Source organism: Chinchilla lanigera, unplaced genomic scaffold (assembly GCF_000276665.1).
Source record: "Chinchilla lanigera isolate Chin_1 unplaced genomic scaffold, ChiLan1.0 scaffold00079, whole genome shotgun sequence".
Lineage (NCBI taxonomy): Eukaryota > Metazoa > Chordata > Mammalia > Rodentia > Chinchillidae > Chinchilla > Chinchilla lanigera.
The window spans coordinates 7,808,484-7,833,087 of record NW_004955480.1 but is presented as its reverse complement, the minus strand read 5'-3'; the positions used below and the strand labels follow the sequence as shown (position 1 = coordinate 7,833,087).

Genomic DNA, 24,604 nt, shown 5'->3' with positions numbered 1-24,604 from the left:
CTTGGCAGCGCGGCCGCGGCGACTCGCGCCCGGCTCCAGCTGCCCGTCCCCCGCGAGCGCCGGCCCCGCGTGTCTGCCGTTTTGGCTCCATCTCTCCTGCATATTTATGGTCGCTGGTCACCGTCACATTGCCTGGCTTGGGGAGTTTCCGAAGCACTTGGGCCAGAAGAAACTGGGGGGTTGGGGGGGCGCACAACAGGTGGGGCGCGGGGGCTCAGCCCGACGGGCCGGGGCTCTCGGGGTTGCACGCGGGGCGGCCACTCTGGCCCGAGTGTCGGGAGTGGTGTTGCGGACGGTGTCACCTGCCTGACCCGGAGCGGGACCTGCGCTCCGCCCCGGCACGAGGTCGCCCGCTTAGGGGTCCCGCTAGGGGAGGTGCCGGGGGTGCGGGGTGGGGGTTGTCACCAGCTTCTCACGTGGTCGCTGCGCCTGCAGTGACGCGGACAGTGGCACCTCTCTGCACTATGCCAACTTTGGATCTCACCTGTGCCCTTGTAACCTTTTGATTAGCAAAAGCAAGACGAATTGTTCCCGGAACACTTAAGCTGCCTGGAAACTTCCTTACAAGTAAAATTCGAGCGTTGATTGATCAGGGTTTTGCTGTCAGCGGCCGGTTACCTGATTGCAGATTCTTAGCAAGTTTAAAGCTGGGTGGGCTGCTTTGGAGAGCAGCCTGCGGGGGGAGGCCCAGGTGAGGGACCAAGGTGGGCTTACAAAGCCTGGCAGGTAGGAGCTGACCTTCACCTTGCCGGTGGACTGGGGGAACCAATCAGTGCAGCCTTTGGGACTTGCTTGACCTGGGTGAAACGGGACAGCTCACAGAATTGCACTCCTAAACTTTGTTCCTGCGGCCGTTGTCCATACAATTCTGTTTGGGTCAGGTCGCTTTGGCTTAAAACTGAGCCTTACTGAGCCAATTAAAAACAAATGCCCAAGTCAAAGTATATAAATCGTTTTGGAAAAAGATACTGATAACACTGGCCTCTAAAAGTTCTGTCCTGCGCAATTTCTATTACTAGCTTTTGTGTAAAATCATCCTCATCCCATTAGGTACGGGCTGTCAAGAAGGAAGTATTCTTTTATTGCTTGTTGATGTAATTTTCTGTTTACTGTCGCACCACATTTACTGTCTTGTTCCTTCAAGTCATGGGTTGGAAGAGAAGGAAACCCATTTTTCCCGCTAAAGCGGCCAAATGTAGGAAGGGATTTCTCTCATTTTGTAGGTCAGGCCTGGGGAAAGACATTGTGTTCCAAAGGCTGTCTTTTCCTTCAGATAATCAGCAAAGGAAGGAGAGAAATGACCGTGTTCACCCTAGCCACTGAAAGTGTTCTGACCAGTAAGACGAACAAAGTGGAAATGTGGGAAAGGTGAGGGATTTGTAGCTGCTCTTCAATTAGATCTTTTCACTAGAACTGCATTATTTTTTTTTTTTAGGACTGTGTTATTTTATTTGTTGTGCAACTGCAAACCAAGCTCATACTGAAAACATACTAAGATTTTTAAACATGAATATAAACTTTTCTGTTGACACTGTTCTATGTAAGTACTGTACGGATAATTACATATATCGTTGACTATACAGAAAATTGATTTTCTTAAGTTAATCAACCTATTGAAATTCACTCAAAGTTCAGGAAAGGATACCTTCAAATATGTACTCCAAATCTTCAAAACATTAAGTTATGGCTGAGACAGGAAGATTACAAGTTTAAGGACAGCCAGGGTAACATAGTGAGATCCTGTCTCAAAAAAAAAAAAAAAAAGAAAAACCAGCAAATCTCGGCAGAAGGTAAATAATACCCAAAATACTATAATGTTTTCATATCATAAAGATAGAGGTTTAAGGGGCTGGGGATTTAGCTCAGCGGCAAAAGTGCCTGCCTGGCAAGCGCAAGGTCGTGAGTTCAGTTCCCTATACCGGAGAAAAACAAAACAAAAACAAACAAACAAAAAAAAGATGTTTAGATTTATAGCACTATCAGTAAATAACAGGAATGTTTTAAAAATACAGTAACCCTATTAATGAAAATTCAAATACTATTCTATAATAACTTTACTGTAAGTTATAAGAAAAAAGATTTGGATGATAAACTCTGCTAATTCAACTTGAACATAATTCTGCCAGCAACGAGCAGATCATTGTACTCTTGACTGGTAAAAGAAATACTGTGTTGGTGGAAAATAATTTTAATAGATGAAAGTGACAAATACTGGATATGAGTTCAAAGTGGGAAGTTGAGAAGTCTTGTGGTTGGTGTAGCCACTAAATAGCTATTGTTTGAAGATTGGGAAATACAAAATACTATTTTTAAAAAGAATGGAAAATTGATGAATAGCATGCATAGTTTTCAAAAATAAATTGAGTAACTTCATATTTTATTAAAGATAAACAATTATAGCTTTGTGACCAAAGTACATTTGATCTAGTGTTTATAAACCAGGGATTCAGGGCTTCCAGTAATTACTGTTACAAAGCATATAAACTCTGATGGCTTTATGTCTAACCCAAATTATTAGGGTCCACCATTTCATAAAATCACAAGTTTTTAAATTAGTGATGTTTTTCAGTTTGCACATATGCACGATGCAAAGAACACCGGTTCTGTAGTTTCAGTCCTTGGGAGAAATACTTTCTTGGCCACATACTTCATTGTGGGACTCTGGAAAGATTTTCACACTGGTCCTCAGTGCACTTCATTAGTAAATAATGCAATGTCCTTTTTGTAAGTGGAGTTAGAAAAAATACTATTTCCTTTTTTCTTTTCCCTTTATAGTAACTTTGAATACTTCCTTTTATTTAGACTATGAAATTTTCATTTGCAATTAAAAAGCAGTTTATCTCTTCCCTGCATTTCTGGTGCTTTCCCTCCACCCCAAAATGTTTGAAATTAGTTCCCTATATTTTTCTGGACTACTGTAATTGAAACCTCAAATGCTTTGAAAGAGCCCCACATCATGAAAACACCTGGATTCTCTTTGTCTCTCCAACTAGAAAGTCTAACTAAATGAGCACAAGTGGCCCTTTTCTCTTTCATTTTCCCAAATTGAGTATTGGATTAGACTCTGGTGGAGCTAGACTTCTTCCAGCTCCAAAAGTTTGTGCCAAAGTCTATCAAAACTCCTTTTTAGATTCTTGAATTCTGTATTAAAAGCAGCAAGATAGGCCCGTCTATGAAGATTTGAGGAAAGTATTAAGCCCTTAACTAGAGAGCTCTTTGTAATTAGTTCTCAAATGTGAGTGCAGGGAATTGAAGTGCAGTAACTGTATTGACAACACATTAAAGGTCTGTAAGTAGGCACCTTCTTTATATTCTGTGCATTCACTCTATCTTTGGTCTGATGGATTCTCACTCACCTTCTGGTCTCTAAAGCTCCAGTTTTTGTCTTAGGCCTCAGGGTTTCTGCATTGTGAATAAGTTTCTATGTTTGTACCAGTTCACACCTTAGTTTAAGAACACTGCCTGAAGGTGACAGTCAACAGCATCTGAAATAGTATTCGAGATGATTACTGTAATATAGTTCGCTTCAGTCAGCTAGATGCAGACACTGAATAGAGTACGATTTTATTTATATCTGTATTTCTCAATTGAAAATGATTTTGGCAGTCTATGACTTCTGTTTTCTGAACCATAAAAGCCACGTATCTAATTCATAAACTATAGTCCTGAATTTAATTTACTCACCATTTTATCTACAAGGGGAAAAATAAGAGTTGAGGTTTTGAGAAAATGTGAAATGCTTTGCCACGGAGGTTCTAAAGAAATAAAATACACTGCTGGGCCCAGTACAATCTTTACACTGAATTTGTGTGAGTTTATTATATATCTGGGCTTTGGTAATAATGTTTTCTACCTTTGGCAATCATTTCTCTTTTTTTTTGTTATTATGTTTTATCCTTTCTGGGCTCCCTTCCATGGATTTCCAAAGGACATTAGCTCAGTTTGTTTCACAGATTGAATAATATGCCTTTGGTTCTAATGTACCTGTTAGAACTTAACTAAAATAGTCATGAGCAAAGTCTTATTTCTAAAAGCATTTCTCTGGCATGAGACTGTGACTGAAACCATTATAAATAGGATTTACTGCAAGTTATGCTTTGTTCAAAGGAATGTTTTATACAAGGTATTCTGAGTGCCTACAGGGTTGTACTGTTTATATAGTAAGAGTGTATGAACATAAATCCATGCTGTGTTGGCTAATAGGACATTTTATTCACAATCGGATATATGTTTATTTTGTATTGGATTTTAAGCTTTTGGAAAATTCCAGAATTCTGATGAAAAGGACCTTGGTGATGATCTAGCAAGCTCCCAATTCCAAGTTTCTCTCTTAGAAAAGAAAGAACATTGTTATTTTTCCATCACAGAAACAAAATAGACATGTCATGCTTAGATCATGCTTAGAATAGTGTTCATCATTTAGTCAACTATCAAGAAGCTGTTAATCTCAGATCTTCCAGTAAGTTTGTTGCTAATGGTCAAAAATCTCCCTTTATAATTCCAGCTAGCAAAGACTTCCATTTGAAAATGCAGGAGACAGAGGAGAGCTTATTTTACACCCCCAACCCCTTTCATGTTGCTGGCCTTTTCAGGTTTTGTCTTTCAGAATATTTTATTATCCTATTTTCATTATTCACCAGTGGTGAGTTACTACTTCTTTTGACTATGCATAAAATAGTTGCTGATAATCAGAAGCTTGCATATAATATTTGGAATAACCTTTTACCCTTTCTTAGTGATTCTAGTCTAACTTTCATGTATTTTGATAACTGAGTAATTTTTCTCTTTACTCACTGCCTTTAAGTTCTTTTGAACTGTGATCTTTCATATTTTGGTTTTATTCTCATTAGTCAGCTTTTCTGTTAAAATATTTTTCCAGTATCTTCTGAGATACTGACAGGTGAATGCACTCTGTGATTCTTGCAGAAATTGATTAAGTGTCATCGTTCTTATCCAGACCCAGTTTTTTGTCTGTGATCTTCGTGACCCAAATTTATTTCAAATGCATAATAAATTTGTGGCTTCTCAAAATAATTCACTTGGTGTCTCCAGCTTTTATAACTTTGTTAATTTTATTTCAAGGCCTTAGCTTTTCAAATTGCTCTCTTATTTACATCTATTATAGTTCCCTCTTTTCAATTTTAAATTTATGTTTATATGCAAAATGCTTCTGTTGTTTCTGACACTTTTTTAGTTTGGTATCAATTTCAAATAATAAGCAACTATTACTATTCACTTTCCATTCTGGATGCTTAATAAATACGATAGCTTAGGTATATACTTTCATGGAGGAGAACACTGCTGTGGGTAAGTTTTCAAACAGCAATGAAAAGACAATATGTATTGTGGCTTTAGCAAATATTTATTTATTTATTTTAGTTTTTTTGAGACAGGATCTCACTATGTTGTTCAGGCTGGCCAGGCATTCCCTGTGTAACCCAAGCTGGTCTCAAACTCGTAGTGATTCTCCTGCCTCAGCCTCCTGAATGCTGGGATAGCAAATATTTATTTTCTTGGGATAGTTTTATCCTCCTAATAATGGTTTGCCTAACCTGACAGTAGTACTAATTCACATTCCCTTGACCACATGCCCACTGATGGCAGATGTATGTTGGGGTTAAAAATTTGACATGGATAATTCAATAGTTATGAATATAATCAATATTTAATTGCTAAGAAAACTAAATCAGACACCAATTATTATCATCTCTTAACTTTTACTCTCATTTTTCCTCCGTTATATTTGCCTATGTGATAACACTAATGTAAGTAAAAGTTTATTTCTAGTGCTGCAAACCATTTTTAAATATTCAATTTTAATATTTATTATAGTGCTGGTGTATATGACCTAATGTAATGGGTTAAATATTCTTTCCTAAGCCAGGCATGATGTGCATACCTGCAATCCCAACACACTGGGAGGCTGAGGCAGGAGAATTACAATTTCTAGCTCTCCTTGAGCAACGTAGTCAGGCCCTGTTTCATGTAGCTCAGTGCAAAGACTCTGGGTTCAACCCCCAGTGCCATAAAAATACTAACGTTAATGCAGTGTGATTTTAGTTTTATAAGCTTGATGAACATGTCGGGTCTAGTTTATCTTAAGGTAGATAGCAGAATCAGCCTCATAGTGAATAATTAAAGGTAGAAAAATAAGTCTGTTTCTTCAACTTTGGGCAACTTAATATTTTCTGCAAATCTGCCATTTGCTGCCCCTCTAACATTTCAATTATGTACCATGGAGAAAGCCTAATTTGTACAATTGGATTTCCTTACTGGTGTATACTGGACCATATCTGTTTTATGGTTGACATAACTAGCTTCTCTCTTGAAAACAAATGGTTTTCTTTGTTTCAAGAGTATTTTTTAAATAACTATTTGGCAAGACTTTTTTCTTAGTATATATTTTTAAAAACACCATATTTTAAGATGGGCAGTGTTGGTTTAATCCTTCAGGGACATACGTAAAAGCACAGGTGGATTCACCCATGCAAGAATTTGTTTTTACTTAACAGCTGGCTTTCTTAAAGCAATCTGTTCTGCTTCTGTGTCAAAGTGAGCAAAATATTTGTTTGAGGTTAGACTATAGAATGTCGTCTCCAGTGACTGTAGTTGGCTAGAAAAGTTCTCTAGAGAGATAGCGGACTGTAATGGGGAAGCTATAAACTTGTAGGTTAGGAGACCTGGTTGGGTAGTCATGAAACCAGGCATGTGCCATGGGCCTCAGTTTCCTGATCCATGTAGCAAAAGACAGCCTCAGTTGTCTTGAAATTTCCCTACTAGTTCTATAATTACATGGTTTTTAGTTACTCCTTGAATATTTTAGGTTGGCATCAAGTGTTGACTTGGCACTCACTTCTAATTTTTTTTTTCCTGATGGATTCAACTGCCCTATTCTCAATTGTAAGATTTATCTTAAATTCTTTACAGTCAACCACCAGATATTAGTATTTCTTTTCCAGCCAACATTCATTGACTATATTTTATGTGATGGGAGCTGTACAAAGCCGTACAGTAACAAATGAGATGTTCTTTCTATCCACAAGTATAATATATATATATATATATATATATATATATATATAGAGAGAGAGAGAGAGAGAGAGAGAGAGAGAGAGAGAGTTAAAATGATAAACTATTCTTCAACTTGTGAAGGTCAGGGTAGTTGGTAACCTTTTAGTTCCCTAAGTCTTCAGATATGTATGTGTATCCTTCACATTTAACTTCAGAATTCCAGATTAAATCATTTCCATCTTTTGAGGATAAAATGGAATGACAGCTTGCTTAGGAAGCTACTTTTTGTAAACTTTAAAGTTCTAGCTTATTTTGAATAATTATAAATGCCAGGAAATATGTACTATTAAATTTTATGTCTGAGTCTCAGCCTGCTCCTTGGACAATTACGGGGTAGGGGTAAGAACTGTATGTCAATTTGGAATCAGACTTTCTGCTTTGAGCCATTTAATTTAGACACTTATTTTAATGTAAGCACTTTTGCTTCTACTTTGGCAATCAGCATGCAATTTTAATTAGCACTTGGAACACAGTAGAATACATTGATGAGGCGCAAGACATGAAGAAATCCATTCAGAATGGCCTGCCTGGGGATTCTGGCAACATCCAAAAAGACACTCTCAGGGTAATGTGTGATGTTTCTGAGAAATCATCATCCTTGCTGGCATTTATACTCTTGTACATTTAATCATTTCAGTGTTTTGAAATGTCAAAATATTGACATTAGCAGTGTCGTCATCTATACTATACTCAGAATGTTAATTTCTTAAACTTACTCAAATGCAGCAACCGATGTATAAGAAACCAAACTTACTTTCTGCACCTGGCCAGGATTCTCTTCCTAACTATTGCTCACTAAGCCTTTAAACCACAGCCTCTCCTCTCCCCACCAATTTCTTTTTTACCTTTACTTGCTTGTCTCCATGGTCATTCACCCTCTGCACATCTAATGTCTGTGTGCCCACAACTGCACTGTCTTAGGGTAATTTTGTGAGTGTATCTCTCCCTTGTTGACTCTTAATGCCAGATTTGTGGGAACTGTGTTCCCGTCTCTATGTTTTGGTTGCATACAGTCAGAATGCACGATGGAGTGGAACAGAAAGAACGTGTACTCTACGCTTGCACTGCTGCAGGTTAATCCAAACTGTGTGCTTGCTGGGGTACTGGCACATATTGCTTAACTTCCTTGTGTTCCTTTAAATAAGGATAGTAATACTCATTGTACAGGATTCTTAAGATCAAGCTCCATCCATCAGTTCAACAAATATACAGAGAGTCCTGTTACTCATTGGTCATTGCAATATTACTGTATTTGGCACTAAGAATGTAAAGGTGAGTGAGGTATGACTTTGTCCTAAGAACTCTATACTTTTCAGTAGGATAGACAGATAATTGCAATGTAATTCCTGATGGGTGAGTAGGAGTTCACTAGTACAAGGGTTACAGGGGTTGGAGTGGAAGCAGGAGGAACGTGTGATGTCTTTGAGCCAGAGAGGATGGCAAGTTCAAGATGCAGTGAGGAATGATGTCACGGCGATGGTAGGTTAGGCTTAAGATGTAAATAAACATCATGCGGGGCCTTACAGGTCAGGCCCAGTGCAGAGGGAACTTGTGGTGGGTATAGGACCAAGTTTATGCTTCGGGAAAATCTCTTAGCAGGGCGTGGAGCAGTTTGACAGAGTCCAGGAGCAAGTACCAGCATTTAGAAGTGGAGGCCCAGAAGCTGCAGTGGAGGTGGGGTGCATGGAGCACACCAGGAGATGTTTGGGACTGGAAAAAGGGTGTGATCCGATGTGGAGGGGAGGGAGAGGCGGTAGGGAGAAAGGAGGAAATTTCAAGGGAAACTGTAGAACTCTGACCTGGTGGTGGTGCTATTCTTTGAGATAGGAAATGCCAGAAAAATCATTTAGCATATAGTTGGATGCTATAGCTTAAATGTTCCCTCCGAAAGTCAGGTTGAAATGTAATTGCCAGTGGAACACTATTAGGAAGTGGGTTACTTGTAACACAATTATTGTGTAACACATTAACACAGTGCCACTGTAACACTGTTAAGTGGCTGCACCCTTATAAATGGCTTCATGCCTTTACCATGGGAGGAAGGCAGTTGTCCTGGGAATTCTTACCCTTTTCCTGTCTGTCTGTCTATCTGTCTGACTGTCTCCCTAGATGGCCTTCCATTACTTATAATTTACCCAGTCTGTGTTTTTTCTGTTGCAGCAGCAAGGACTAAGGTGGTGGGGAAATTGTGGGGCTTGAGGGACCCTTAGGGAGAGCAGAACGTTTTGACTCCATTGTTTTGAGCTCCCCTATATTCTGGCCCTGCTGTGTTTGTTTTAAATCTATAGCTTCCATCAGAATGACATGGACTTTGTGACAAAGGTTTGTTCCAGGTGAACTCCATTAAGCCAATTTAATTCTTTGACTCATTTTCTGTGGCAGATTTAAGCTCTTTCCAATTGTTTCCACTTTGTTTTTTTCTTTTATTAGCATTATTTCTATCTGGATGATGTCTTTGTTGTGTATATTCTATAATGGAGTCTTGATTTATCAATTTATTTGTGTGTGTGTAGTACTGGGCATTGAATCTAGCTGCTTCACGCTTAGCTACATCTTCTGTTGTTTCTTATGTTTTAATTTTGAGACAAGGTCTCTCTAGTCGCTAAATTGTCCAGACAGGGCTTGAATTTGCCATCCTCCTACCTCAGCCTCCTGAGTGGCTAGGATTGTAGGAGGGCATCACCATTCCCAGCTTATCAACTTCTTTTTCTTCATCTTGGTCAAATTTTTGCAAAGCTTTTTCTATGGTAAATTTCATTTCAATGCCAGTATTTTTATGACGTGAAATTAATTTTGCACATCTGAACTTTTATCAGTTCACCCATGCAAGATTTTTTATCAACTTGTGAGTAATAGTAATTTTTTTATTTGCTGTTTTTGCTATTATCAGCTATATTTTACTGTTTTTAAAAACCAAGTCTATTTCCCTGAGACAATTTTTGCAGCACTGGAAGTTACCAATGGTAGGTGATTCTAAAGCTAGCTTTTCACCTGTAATAAATTTTGCTATGTGCAGTTTTGGCTCTTACCCATTTCATTTTGATCTTTAAGGTCCAGGTTGCCTCAGAAAGGCAAAATCAGCTTGCGTATTCAGCATATGATATAGCAAAAGTAAGATAACACAAAAACAGGTGCATGTGTGCAGGTGTGAGCATCTGAGGAGCAGTCTAAGATGAATCAGATTTGACAGCCATGTCGTTTGCATGTGTATGGAGCCCAAGAGAATGGGTGATATCTCATAAGATGTGCAGCAGGAAAGAGGATTATCTCAGAAGACGAGGACAGGCACCAGCATTCAGGTAGGAAATGATCAGAGGAGGAGGAATCCATGAAGGAGAGGCGGAAGACAACAAGATACCTCAAGGGGGCATTTGCATGGGAGTCCAGGAAAGAATGAGGAAGTGGTCACCAGTGTCAGATCCTGCTGAGAGGGCACAGACAGCCGTGTGGCCTTTGGCTTTAGCAACAAGAGCAGTGACTTCATTGTCCTCAGTGGGAGAAAGAGTATCAGCTGTGTACACACAAGAGGAGCAGGAAGGCACAGAAACAACTACGCTGACAACACTGGGCTGCAAGCAGGAAAGTTTGCTGATTTGTTGTCTGATTTATTTGGAGGTTTTTTTTGGTTGTTATTTGTTTGTTTGTTTTTAAGGACTGGGGATTGAACCTAGGGCTTTTCCCTGAGCTGCATCCCCAGCACTTTTTATTGTTCATTTTGAGGCAAGATGTCACTAAGTTGGTAAGTCACCCAGGCTGGGCTCAAACTTGTGATCCTCCAGCATCAGCTTTGCAGCGTTCTGTTGTTAGAGATGTCTGCCGCCACACATGGCTTATGTGTGTCCTTTTAATATGGAAGAGACTTGGGCATGGTTGCATGCTGGTCAGCTGAAGGGGAGAGCAGGAGTGGGATCCGTGAGGAGCACGTTAACACACCAGTCCCTTCTGGTGCGTGGGTGTGGCACTCGTCATGCTGCCTGCATCTTCATGTACAGTGATTCCTTAGAGCATGTGCTTGAGAAGATGAACCCACTGTCGATCTGACCCATCTTTTGCACTTCTCTTTTTTTTTCTCCGTTCATGCTCTGATTCCTTACTGCATGCCCAGGAGTTTTCCCCTGATCTTTCACTACTTGCTTAGCCCCTAAAATCTTCAGGTTAGGTGGTTTTATCTCTTATTTCTAACCCCACTGTACTCTCACTACCCATGAATGGGTATTGAATATTCCTATTTTTGAGAAAATTTTGCTGTCATAAAATGCCCATAACATCAGATGTGCTTTGATATCCTTGTTCTCTAGCTGTAAGCTAGGGGCTTTGCCCATTACTGAGGTCTACCCCTCACAGGTCAGAAAAAATAAAGCACAACAAAGCAAAATAAAACACTGCAGGACCTCCCACTTACTGCTTTTCTTTGGCCTAAGCTGTACAAGTCACAGCAAAACTTGATTGCTTCACAAATAATGGGGCAGTAGCCAACGCACACATCCTTTGCGGATCCGAGCAGTGAGGGTTCACTAGATCATCCATCCGTGTCTTCCCTGCATATTTGTTGGGCATTTTCAGCACCATGGGAAGTAGTGAAGGTGACAGCATGCAAAATCAGAGTCCCAGCCCTCAGCTCCCAGTCCAAAGGTTAGTCACTGTCACAGTGTAAAAAGGCGGGCAGTTAGTCTAGTAAGCAGGGACAGGTAAAGTGCCCAGGTTTTTTTTTTTTTTTTTTTTTTTTTTTCTGGTCGAATTTATTAACAATCTAATGGGTCAGTTGAACACATGAAATGCACTCTTCTCATCGTAGTGTAATTGTTTCCCCTGCCAGATGACACAGCTCCAAAGGTTAACTTTATTTTATGAGGCTCGGTAGTTTTCAGGGCTATGATTTACCTTAGAGGAAATTGTGTCCTTATGTAGCAGCTTTATGTGCTGACTCTCTGGGACATTGAAGAAAGGGCATTCTCTTTGATTCCCTTTATATTTTTAGCCAGCGTTCCCCTTCTACCCTGTTCTGACCCTGTTTTTGTTCTTGTTATTTTGCCTTCAGGACAAAATACAGGACGATTTTGTTGGCTGTTCTTGACTGAAGCATGTTTGTTTGATTTCTGAGGAAGTGACCCTCTGTCTTTGCATGGTCTGCAGTGTCTTCATTCCTCTAGTGCGCTGCTGTCCCTTGGTACCAGTAATGTCACCCTATAGGACAAGGGAGAGCCAGGGAAAAGCCGGAGATGCCTTGTGTTAGTTTCCCTGCACCAAGCCTTTACCACTTTAGGTTGAAGGGTGTCTAATTAGTTGAGGAAGAATCAGAAACTTTGAGCATAAAGTTCAAACCTGAAATTGGAGTGGTAAAGACTACATTAAAATGCACTACAAAGCACTTTAATCTGAACGTTGACGTCCCGTTCAGTAAGCCATTGAGAAAAGGAGAGAGCAGAAATTCTCACTTCTGCCAAGTGCTCTCTTTTTCCCTTTGACATGGTTCTTTGGTTTTGTTCCCTGCCAGAAAATGCATGGGTGGAGGCTTCTGCTCTTTGTTCATGGTCCCCACAGGCCCTATCATGCCAAGTGAGTCTGTTTCTCTGTTTCCCTCCAGGCCCCCTTGCTGGGAGCTCTGTTCCTAGGAGCTCACAGCCACTTGGCCACCTGGGCTTGAGTCTTTCCCTCTCTGCCGGAATGGTGTTCAGCCCAGTGTCTTTCCCCTCTTCTTCTTTGCCTGGAACAGGAAGTGGAGGGTTCAGTGAACATGAGAGAGACAAGCTTTTATTTTCTAATCTCCACTTCTATTCCCTGGGGCAGGCAGTGAACTTACACGTGTCTACAGGCTCCGATGGGGGACCCGCAGGTGGAAAACGAGGAAGATAGTTGGCTGTCTTCAGATGGTAGCATGCCAGTACAGTAGAAGTGTTTGTCAAGAGGAAGGTCTCCCCTGAATAACCAGAATAATCATGTTAAAAATATTTCTAACTTAATAAAAAAAACCCTATTAGCTAATGACAAAGACTCTTGGCAAGACTGAGTGGGAGGCTTGCAGGCTGGTGAGCGGGTTTGAGGAAGTGGTCCCTGGTCTGGACTGCTCCTCTTCGTCTCTCTTACCACTTGCTCTTTGCCACTCCCTTCCCGAATCACATAACTTCTCTTTCTCTAGCCCTCCCTGCCACTGTTCTTCATTTCCGTCTGCTGCATATCCTCAGCAGGAAAGATACTTCAGAGGGTGGAGTGGCCACTGGAAGGTTAGTCTACTTTAGGAGTTTATTTGGAGGGTCATAGATCATGGTTATGTCTTGGTTGGACTTCTCCCTGTGGGTTTGCTTTTGTACAACATCTCCTTTTAACTTCTGCACATGCTGCTTTCATTACATTTTAAATTTTAATTTTATTAGGCTTCGCTAACATGGAATGCAAATACCCCTTAATGGATAATGTACAAAAATAGCATCTACAGGCAGAATGCTGGATTTGTGCCCATATGGATAATGAACTTTATATATGTTTATACAGTTGTGTCTAGTCATTAAGACAGTCTGGCAATAACCCACTGGGATGTGGACATATTCCCAACCCTAACTAATGAGTTCTCGCCGACCGTATATTTTTTTTATCATCTTCAAGTCAAAGACAAATTCCCTCTCTGTATTTTTAGTAATCAGAATGATGACAACTCCTCCTCCCCCTATCTGATTCTTTATTGCTTCTCATTTATGTGTTGAAACTATTTGGGTGATATTTTCCCTATGTAACCACACAAAATCCTCCTTTACCTGTGTCTACTACTAATATTATAATCTGGATAGATTTTCCCAAACTATTTTCTAATCCCAGCCTATAGTAAACTCTTTACCTAAATTCAGTAATTAGAAATGTTTCTTATCACCTAATTCTTTAGAAAACTGAGGGCAATAGATTTGAGACTTGCCCAAACCAAGAATCTCAAAACTTAAGTTTACCCCTAAAAATAACAGGTTTTTTTTTCCCCAAAGCAGCACAATGTATAAGAACTGCCTCTTAATCAGGAATTGCTCAGATACATTCCAGTATAAATTGGAATGGTCACTGCAGATAAAGACAAGTGACTCCTAGTGTTTCAATACAAAATATCTGCTCTGAGTGTAGTGGATGCAAAGTCAACACCAAGAAATAGATAGCATTCCTATACACAAACAACAAACAGACTGAGAGAAATTAAGGAAACCATACCTTTCACAATAACATCCAAGAAAATGAAATATTTAGGAATCCAGCTAACAAAAGAAGTAAAAGATCTCTTCAATGGAAACTACAGTATTCTGAAAAAAGAGATCAAAGAAGATTTCAGTAAATGGAAAAATATTCCTTGCTCATGGATAGGAAGAACCAACATTGTGAAAATGGCCATACTCCCAAAACTGCTGTGCAGATTCAATGCAGTTCCCTTTAAACTACCATTAGCATACCTCACAGATCTCGAGAAAGCATGCCTTAAATTCATCTGGAACCAGAAGAGACCCAGAATAGCAAAAGCAATCCTGGACAACAAGTATAAGTCAGGTGGAATCACAATCCCTGACTTGAAATTATACTACAAAGCTACGGTCATAAAGTCAACTTGGTACTAGCTAAAAAACAGACCTGAGGATTAATGGAACAGACTGGAAGAAACAGCCACAACCAAAAACACACTCAGCCACCTAATGTTTGATTGATAAAGGGGCCAAACAAACTCATTGGAAGAATGATAACCTCTTTAATAAATGGTGCTGGAAAAGTTGGCTCAATACCTGCCAAAGACTGAAAATAGACCCAAGTCTATCACCATGCACCAAGCTCAAGTCAAAATGGTTCACAGATCTCAATATTAAAGCAGAAACACTAAATCTATTGGAATAGAAAGTAGGTAAAAACCTTGAAGACACAGGAGTAGGCAAAGAGTTCATGAACAAAAACCAAACTGCAAGTGAAACACTTGAAAGAATCAACAACTGGGATCTCATCCTACTGAAAAGTTTCTGCACATCTAAAGAAATCACTAGCAGAGTAAAAAGAAAACCCACAAACTTGGAAAAAGTTTTAGCTGATGGTCCCTCAGACAAAGGGCTTCTATCTAGAATATATAAAGAATTTAAAAACATCAGCGCCCCCCGCCCCCAATTCAAAGACCCAATCCAAAAATGAGCAGCTGAGATGAATACACACTTCTCAGATAAGGAAATACAAATGGCAAATAAATACATGAGAAAATCTTCAACATCATTAGTCATTTGAGAAATGCTTAAAACAACATTGAGATTCCACCTTACCCCAGTAAGAATGGCTAGCATTAAGAAATCAACCAATAACAAATGCTGGCGAGGCTGTGGAGAAATAGGAACCCTTCTCCACTGCTGGTGGGAATGCAGACTGGTGAAACCACTGTGGAAATCAGTTTGGAGATTCCTCAGGAAACTAAGTCTAGAGGTCCCATTCAACCCAGCTATTCCCCTTCTGGGTATTTTCCCAGAAGATCTAAAAATATATCACAGCTATATATGTGCACCTATGTTCATAGCAGCACAATTTGTAATTGCTAAAATGTGGAAGCAACCCAAATGTTCATCCACCGAGGATTGGATAAGAAAATTGTGGTACTTCTATATAATGGAATATTACTCAGCTATAAAGAAAGATAAACTTGAGGCCTTTATATTAAAATGGCCACAACTAGAGACCATACTCATAAGTGAAATAAATCAGACCTGCATGTGCAAGCACTGCATTGTGTTAGTAGTGTAAAACCTGAAAGAGTTAATTTAAACTAGGAGGTATGATAGATATTGTAATATGATAGGAAAGCACTCAAGGGTAAAGGGCAACTGGGATGTGGGAAAAGAGAAGGGAAAGAAGGAGAAATTTTGTATGTATGTATTACAGGATAGTTAACATAGTTGTTCTACTATCTTCTATTTCTTTGCTGAAAGAAACTGTGAATGAGTCCTTGACTGATCAGTATTGCATGTCTATATCTGTTTTCATGAGAAACCACTTTGAAGATATCAGTATGTAAAACAACCACCATTGTTAATTCCCTACCACTCTGTTTGTAACTCCGTATTGTCTGTACTGTTCTTTTGCTATTTTGTAAAAGTTGTCAGTCTGTTAATGTTTTCCTCCTTTTATTTTTAAAATGAAAAAAAAAATCTGCTCTGCAAATCAAACCATTAACTTGCGTTCGTTTGTCCATAAACTAACTCCTAAGAGAAATCCAAGCCCTACTAGCCCTCTCAATACATGTAGTTCTGGGATTGGTTCCTTCCAATGGCATTTCTGAATTAGAAGAGGCTATTAGTAATGTCTCTAAGACTTTATAAAAAAAAACTTTCGTGGCAATATTGCTTTTCTTTAAGCTTTACAAACTCAGCTCTTTAGCTTTGCATATGAAGATTTTTAAAGTAGATGAGTTTCAAACACGCTAGTCATTCAAAAGTGTAAGGTATATACAGTTATTAGGAACTGTCAAAAATTGAAAAGATTTAAAAGAATATATACAAGTGTTTTAGCATCAGGTGATATTATTTCTATAAATTCAGCTTCTAGGAATTTCTGCTCCAGGGAGCTTTCAATTCTTTTTAGTCACTATCCTTCCTTTTGCTACATGGTGTCCTCCTACAGGTTTTAGATGCTCTCCCAGCATTCACTCACACATCAGATGATTGCCATCTGGATTAGACAGCGTGAGGAACTCAGTCCCCTTGAACAGTGATGGCCATACAGTTACTGATGACAGTGACAATATCAACTTCTGTCCCCATGCAACTATTGATGATGATAACATCCACATGACTCTGCCCCAGTGACGATGTCCACTCCCCCAGTGTAGTGACTATCTTAGTTACTTTTCTCATTGCTGAGACAAAATAGCTAACACCCAAAGTTAAAGGAGGAAAGGTTTATTTAGCTCACAGTTTCTAGAAGTTTCAGTCCATAACTGGCTGGCTCCAAGGCAGGGTGGCATGGGAGAGGACATTGCAGAGGAGAAACAGTTCATTGCAGGTAGAAGACAACAGAAGCAACCAATGCAGCTTAGCAGCTTCTTTCTGCCCCTTTTATACTCTATGTAAGATACCAGGATTAGGGTGGTACCAAACCAATCAGTGGACTGATTTAGTAATCACATCCTTAATCCCAGCATCACACACTCTAGGTCCACCCACCTCTGATAAAGCCCCCACCTATGACTGCATGAGGCTTTGGGGAACATCTAGATACAAACCATAACAGTGACTGAATGTGTTTGGTCACATTCTCAGTTGGCTCAGAGGATAACTAAAGTGAGCAATTGTCAAAGCAAATTAAAATAGAGACCAGCTTGAGAAATCCCTGAGCCAATAAAGTCAGTTAGGCCTTGAAAATAACCATAACTTTGCTTGAGTCACAAACATAATCAAAACTTAAATTGGATCATTACTTTAAATGCTTGTATTACAGAAAAACCAAACTTAGTTTCAACCAGTCAGAAGCAGCCACCTAATTTAAACTCATATAACGAGGGACTTGTCGGGGACAAACCAAATAGGCAATAGCTATAACCAATCAAGTATTTTCTTTATTTCCATATCCACTTTATAAAAGCCTGTTCTGCAGCTGGAATTGTAGCTCAGTGGTAGAGAGCTTACCTAATATAGTATGTTTGAGGTCCTACACACCACTGACATGACTACAACAACAACAATAACAATTACAACAATAAAAGCAACAATAACTAAACCCTGTTCGTAGCATTTTGATGAAACCCCCAAACTTCTTTTGGTTTGGTGTTTCCAGCAATTCATGCATTACTGTTTGCTCAAATAAACTCTTCAAAATTTGTATTGTGCCTCAGTTTTTCTTCTTCCACTTTCTTTTGATAAAAATAACTAGGAGTTAGGGCAAGAAGACAGGAAAGAGAGAGAGAGAGTGAAAAAGGGAAGGGTGAAGGAAAACAGAGAGGTGCTTGATTCTTTAAATAATTCTCTTAAAAGGAATATTTTGAAAGAAGACTTGGAAGTTTTAGGGAATTAGCTTACAAGCTCCCAAGGCATCTCTATTCTGTATGGCTTTTTGTGTCCTATGAAACACTTTGAGAAGTACCCCAGTCCAACCAACAGCTGTTGAATTAATGGGAGACCCAATATGTTTCTATTTCAGGTTTTGTCATGGGAAGTAGGGCTGACTATCTTAGGCAGGGTAGGGGCTTCGTGAATACTGGAGAGTCTGTCCAACACATTCTCTTTATTTTTACTAATTCTTTTGACAAAAGGCAAAGAGTCTCATTTAATAAATATCTGTTGTGGCTTATATCTACATGTCCCACCAAAGCCTCATGAGTTCGTAGATGGGGCTTTTGGGGAGTGACTGAATCATGGGTGTGTGATACTGCTTTAGTCCACTGATCAGCTTAGTACAGTTCTGGATGTGGATGATGGATTTACTGAAAAGAAAGACTCACCCTGAGTGTGGGTGGCACCAACCAAAAGGCTTGTAGCCCATATGGAGTAAAAAGGGAAGGAAGAAGAAAGGTGTGCTACTTCCTGCCTGCCACACCATGAACTGTATCTTCTCTGCTATAGCACCCTGCCTTGGAGCCAGCTGATGGTGGGCTGAAACCTCTACAAACTGTGAGCTAAAACGAACCTTTCCTATTTTAACTTGTGGATGTCAGGTGTTTTGTCCCAGCAAGAAGAAAGTAACTTAGGCAAGATCAGAGCCACCCAGGAGAGAGAAGTCAGTGATATCATTGTATGAACAGCATCTGTACCAGAAACTTTCTTTAGAACAGATTTTGTCAGAGCAAAAGAGAGCAGGTATTATGACAATGAGTTGTGGACGATGGGAGAGATTGTCCTATCACTGACAAGGGAAAGCGGTGAGGCTTTGAACATGGGATTAGGAAGTGTGTCAATCTCTACCAACTTGGCTTGCTTCACCCTGGTTATTCATCCCTGAAGCTGCTGCTTCCCTCTCATTAATTCTAAGACATTTTCCTGGTTTACTGAAACTGGAAATCTAGTTATTTTTGCTTCGATATTTGTCTCACCTGTCATCTCCCTGAAGTACCATTGGTTTTGTTCTCTTTTCTCTATCCCAGTTACCACTGCCTAAGGATAGCCCCAGAATGTGTCTCTTGGAGATTCAAGACTGAGGAACAGAAAGCCTGTAGACTCGGAAGCCAGACCCCCCGATTCATTGTTCTGCATTTACCAGGGGTGACTGCCCATGAAACTTAAACTACTGTGGCTCAGCTTCCTCCTTCCATTTGAAATACATGAGTATTTGTCACATTCAAAGTGAGTATTAAGTAAAAAAAAATGTATAAAATGCTTAGAATGGTGCTGGGCATGCGCTAACTAACTACACACTGAGCAGCATGTAACACTGCAAAAGCCTCCTGACTGGTTTCACTGCTTTCTCTTCTCTCTTCTCTGCTCCTCACATGGAAGATAGGCTGGTCTGTATAACACAAAGCACTCCCTGCTGGAACAATTTCCATAGTCCTCTAGACCTTCTGGAGTGGATTCCATTCTCATCTCCTGCCACACCCCTGCGGGCAGCCTGTGCTTTCTGAGTCCTGGATCTGCCATCTACATCCACACCTTTGTGCCATTAGTGATTCTCTGCCTGGGATTTCCCTCTTCTTTGCTTCTTGCTAACCCACTTCTGATCCTCTCAAGCACAGATCAGATGTCACACACTCAGTGAAAACTGCTGACTTTCCTCTCCTCAGCATATAATGTTGACTACTTGCGACTCTTTACTCCCATGGCAATCTGTGTATGTCTCCAACTTAGCCCACCCACCCATGTGGCAGCCTGAATGGGCATCTACCCTATGCCACCCACACTTCTTGCACATCTGGACTCCCCAAGAACTTTCTTGTGTTCACATACATGGCTTCTTACCAGAATCCCTAAAGGACTGAGTAAAATATGGTTTAGTTTGTGCATGACTGTGGTTGAGCTTGGGACAGTGTGAATCTATAACAGTTTAATTTTTTGGATCCTATGCTTTGTGTCTCAACATATTTAAGAAATTTTTTAATGTAAGTGCCAATTCTAAGTTCTTTTTGTCCTCGTGGAGACTGCTTCTCTCCTTGAGACACAGTTGAGAAAGAGCAGACTCAAAGCCCTATTATATGGAAATAGATGTGATGTTTTCCTCTTTGGTTACAAATCCCTGCATAGAGAAGAGGGCTGCATATCCAGAAGGTGATTAATCTTTTAGCAATGTGGTGCTGACACTCAAATCTAAAGTGTTGCCCTTCTGTGTTGATTAATAGTACCCTCCAGGAGCAAAAGTCTACCAAACTCTTTTTCCTGTGGAAGTGGGTTTGGCTGGGGGCTAATGTGGGCCTCAAGCTCTTTGGAAGAAGAATTGCCTCAGAGAGGTGGTCTCTTTGGAAAAAGGGTATGATTTTAAACCTTGTACCTGTCAGTCATTGGATCTTGTTTTCTCTGAAGGGAATTGGTAAAATCATAGTCTCCTGGATGGAGCAGCTCCATTTAGGGTGACGTGATCTCCGATGAAGAAAACAAACAATAGCATCCATGTCTTAGTTACTTTTCTTGTTGCTGAGTTAAAATACCTGATACCCACAAGGTAAAGGAGGAAAGGTTTATTTCAGCTCACAATTGGTAGGGATTTTAGTCCATAGTTGGTTGGCTCCAAGGAAGAGCAGCATGGCAGAGAGACCTCACAGAGGAGAAATAGCCCATGGCAGGGTAGGCAGGAGGCAGCAACAAAGAAGCAGCAGCAGTAGCAGTAGCAGTAGCAGTAGCAGTAGCAGTAGCAGTAGCAGTAGCAGTAGCAGTCTGCCTTTCCCTTTTAGCCTATCCAGGCTACAAACTATTGATTGGTACCACCCACATCCAGGGTGGGTCTTCCATTATCCATACCCAGAACTATGCTAAATCAATTTAGTTATCACACACCATAGATACAGCCACCTCCAGAAAGCCCCACTGTTATGATTTGTGTCTGTGTGTCCCCCCAAAGCCTCATGTGGCCATGGGGCAGGCTTTTAGAGTTTGATTGATTATGGGTATGAGAGCTACACCCACCCTGGGGTGGATAGTTTGCATATGTAAGGGAGAGGAAGAGACTACTTGAGGCCATTCCTCCCCCATTCCTCCCTTGTGTGTGTCTTGTTGCTTTGCTGTGTTCTGCCATCATGAGCTGTAGCTCTCTGCCATGTGCCAGTCTGCCTTGTAATCTGCCAAGTATGGACTGAAACCTCCACAAACTGTAAGCGAAATAAACCTTTCCTTCCTTAATTTTGGGCATCAGGTATTTTGTCCCAGCAACAAGAGAAAAGTAACCAAGACACCCACCTATGAGGGCATGAGGCTTTGGGGGGACATCTAGATACAAGCTACAACAATCTGTTACACCTATTATCTGGGAGCAAATAAGTGGGGACAGAGGGTGCTCAGAGGACACAACCTCACTTGGGTGCCATGGAGATGCTGACATGGGAATGGGAAAAGTGTGCTCACTGGTGTGTGTGTGGGTGGATCTGTATTCAGGGGAGGAAGGTGGTTACACGTTCCCAATGTTTCTGGTATGGAGCTCAGGCAATCTTAGGATATTAAATGAATGATGACTTGGATGTGTAAAGACTGAAGACATTATACCTTGAAGTAGTTAAGTAGTAAACATTTTTTTGATAATCCACAGTGTACTTAATAAGTTCTAGTGATACAGTTCTAGCAATAGTTTGCTATGGTGATATGTTATGAGTTTTACTCAAATTATTCATTTAGAATTCCTACCCAGGTTTTATGAAGTTTATCCCACTGCCTTAATTCATTTTCTCTCATTACTGGGGCAAAATACCTGACACCCAAAATTAAGGAAGGAAAGATTTATTTAGCACATAATTTGTGGAAGTTTCAGTCCATAATCAGCTGGCTGCAAGGCAGGGTGGCATGGCAGAAGGGCAAAAGTTCATGGCCACAGAAGACAGCAAAAGCAACAAGAGCAAAAGAGAGGAGAACAAGCCTCTTTTCCTGTCTTATATTGTATGCAGGTTACCTGCCCTAGGGTGGATCCTTTATACCCACACCATCTCCTGCCCTCCTCTTGCACAAGCTGAGGATATTTACAAAGTGAAGACTCTGGCCCCCTGCCGAGTTACTTAGTGAAGCTTCTGAACTTCTCAAGTTGACACAATGTATCAACCATTACACCCACATAAACAAGATGATTCCAAAAAGGAGGTGGAAGCTGCCAAGCCTTATTAGGAAGGTACTGTCAGGACTAATGATTGAAGGATGTATTTTTTGAAAGCCAAGGAAAGAGGGGGCATTCAGTTGCAAGATTTCTATTTGCAAAAAACCCTATAATATGAAGAAGGACCCAAAGTTTTCTTAGTCTTTCCTGACAATGTCACATAATCTCAAACCAACTTGTCACCTAAGTTGGATTTCATTTTGCCAAGCTACATAGCTCTCACACAGGACTCTTTGGCCCTTCTAGATGTTTTGGAGCTACTTAATGTCCTTAAATGTCTGTCTGCTGTAGCTTGGACTTTGAAGACTGCATGGCCTCAGAAGAGTGGAAGGACTTGAAGACATACATGTGGCTGGTGTTTGTATTTTTACATATTTAAGGATCTTTAGAAATACCATACCTTGCTAGTTGTCAGGATGTCTGTGGTAAGATCTTCCAGAAGTAGCATGAAAGGGTTTGAATGTGACAAGTTTGAAAATCTTTCCCCCAAAATATTGATAGACCCTAAGAACTACAGATGGATATTTCTGTGCATTTGTATGACTGAATTCTACAGATACAGGAGCCGTTTAACAGCTCGTGAGATTGGTCTCTGACAGATCCACACTTAGCAGCTTCTTTGCTTCCTTCTTTCAGAAGTCTAGCATAAAAAATAATTGATTCATTGAAGTTCACTTGGATTCTGGCTAGAGTTAGAGAAGTTTCTGATCTCAATGCTACTGACCCCAGGAAATGATTTATTAGGTCACAAATAAAATAGCAATAACATTATTAGGGGATATTGCCAGAAAAGTAATTTCTAAGGAGAGATGTGCAGCTATAAGATATGTGCATATTTGTAGTGAGTTGCATTTTATATAAATTGGATTATTTTCATGTCATAGTGTGCATCATGACATAAAGTTTTATTAAGAGGTGAATGCAGAATGTCATAATGGTGCACCATTCCTTATAAAAAGAATTGAGCTGGGTGTGGTGGTGTGTGCCTGTAATCTCAGCACTCAGGAGGCTGAGGCAGGAGGATCACCATGAGTTTGAGGGCTACATAAGCGAGTTCCAGCCTGTGCTACATAGCGAGATACTGTCTCAAAACAAACAAACAAACAAACCAAAAACAATACAAAACAAAAAATGAATTAAGTTGTGTCTTGACTTTGGAAATGAAGCACAAACTTTTTTTTTAAACTTGTGATGTAGCAAGGGCTTCTTCTCAGTTTTCAGAAGTTTAGTGAAGGATTAGATATATTTGCATAAGAATCTCGAAAGCCTTCTGGAAAGGCTCTTCCTACTAAATGCTAAAATTAGGAAAGCCTGCCACAGTGGACTATAGTGGTGCTGAACTTGATGCAATGAGGCAAGAGGACATGAAAGTCCCCAATGGCAAACTCACCACAAGAGAGAGGAGAGCCTGGCGGTGACTCGAATTCCACACAACAACCCAACTCCAGGCAAGAAAGCTCTATTTTGCCACTATGAGTGTGAGATGAAACTCAGACTAAGATTCACCAGTAGGATACCAGCAACCGACGATCTTGCGCAGGGCAGTGAAACTGTCCCATGACACTTTAAGGGTCACCCAACGTGTTAAGCAAGATGACAGTTTGATTTTGGCATTAGAGAATTCATTTTGGTGACTTGTGTGGAATATTGCATTTAAGAGGAACAAAAATAGAAACAAAAATAGAAACTGGGTGGCTGGTGTCCTGGTCCACAGAAGGAGAAAAAAGATGGAAAAGTCAGTGAAGAAGAAAAACATTCAGGAAGTGGAGTTGTCAAAACTTAGTAATTGATTGACTCAGAGGGAGAAGCAGTTAATTTGTTTGCTATTTATGCTGTTTATTTCCATTATGAATAGCAAGGATTATACTAAGTGGCCAATTATTCCCTTCCTGATTCCACTTGTTTCAGCTGTTGGTCTTGAAAAAGAAAATTATGAAGATGGAGCTTTGATTAGCTTCACTTAGTCTCATAATAACTGTGGTTATCATCCCCAGTTTATTGAGTGGAGTCATTGTTTTAATTTGCATAAGTGGTTTTTGGATATGCAAAGATCCAATTGCATTAAAAGCCAGATACTGATTGGTACAGGAAAACAATCTAGATATGGCCCTGACATTAAAGAGAACAAATGTCTGACTTGAGAGTTTGCCAAGATTTCCATTGAGTTAATTCTGGCTGCCAAAGAACTATCAGAGGAGAACATAAAGAAAGAAGAAATATAAATGGTCCTAGCCAAATGGTACTTCGGCAGATTATAAGAGTGGGGAGGCACTTCTTTTACTTTACTTTTTGACAAATATGTGTAAAATTTGAAAAATCAACATTT

The 24,604-nt window shown here is 40.1% G+C and overlaps 1 long non-coding RNA gene across 2 annotated transcripts in view; it reads left to right on the top strand.

Moving 5' to 3' along the window:
* The first annotated feature begins 354 nt into the window (after positions 1–354).
* The window catches only part of LOC102011766, a 65,454-nt gene continuing 41,204 nt past the window's right edge, over positions 355–24,604 (top strand). The window contains exons 1-2 of one of the 2 annotated variants that reach the window (XR_001230909.1): positions 355–1,368; positions 19,139–19,337. This is a non-coding gene — a long non-coding RNA (uncharacterized LOC102011766). Of the gene's footprint in view, positions 1,369–10,717; positions 13,293–19,138; positions 19,338–24,604 lie in introns of those variants that run through there. The other variant, XR_263746.2, reaches the window with a different exon arrangement.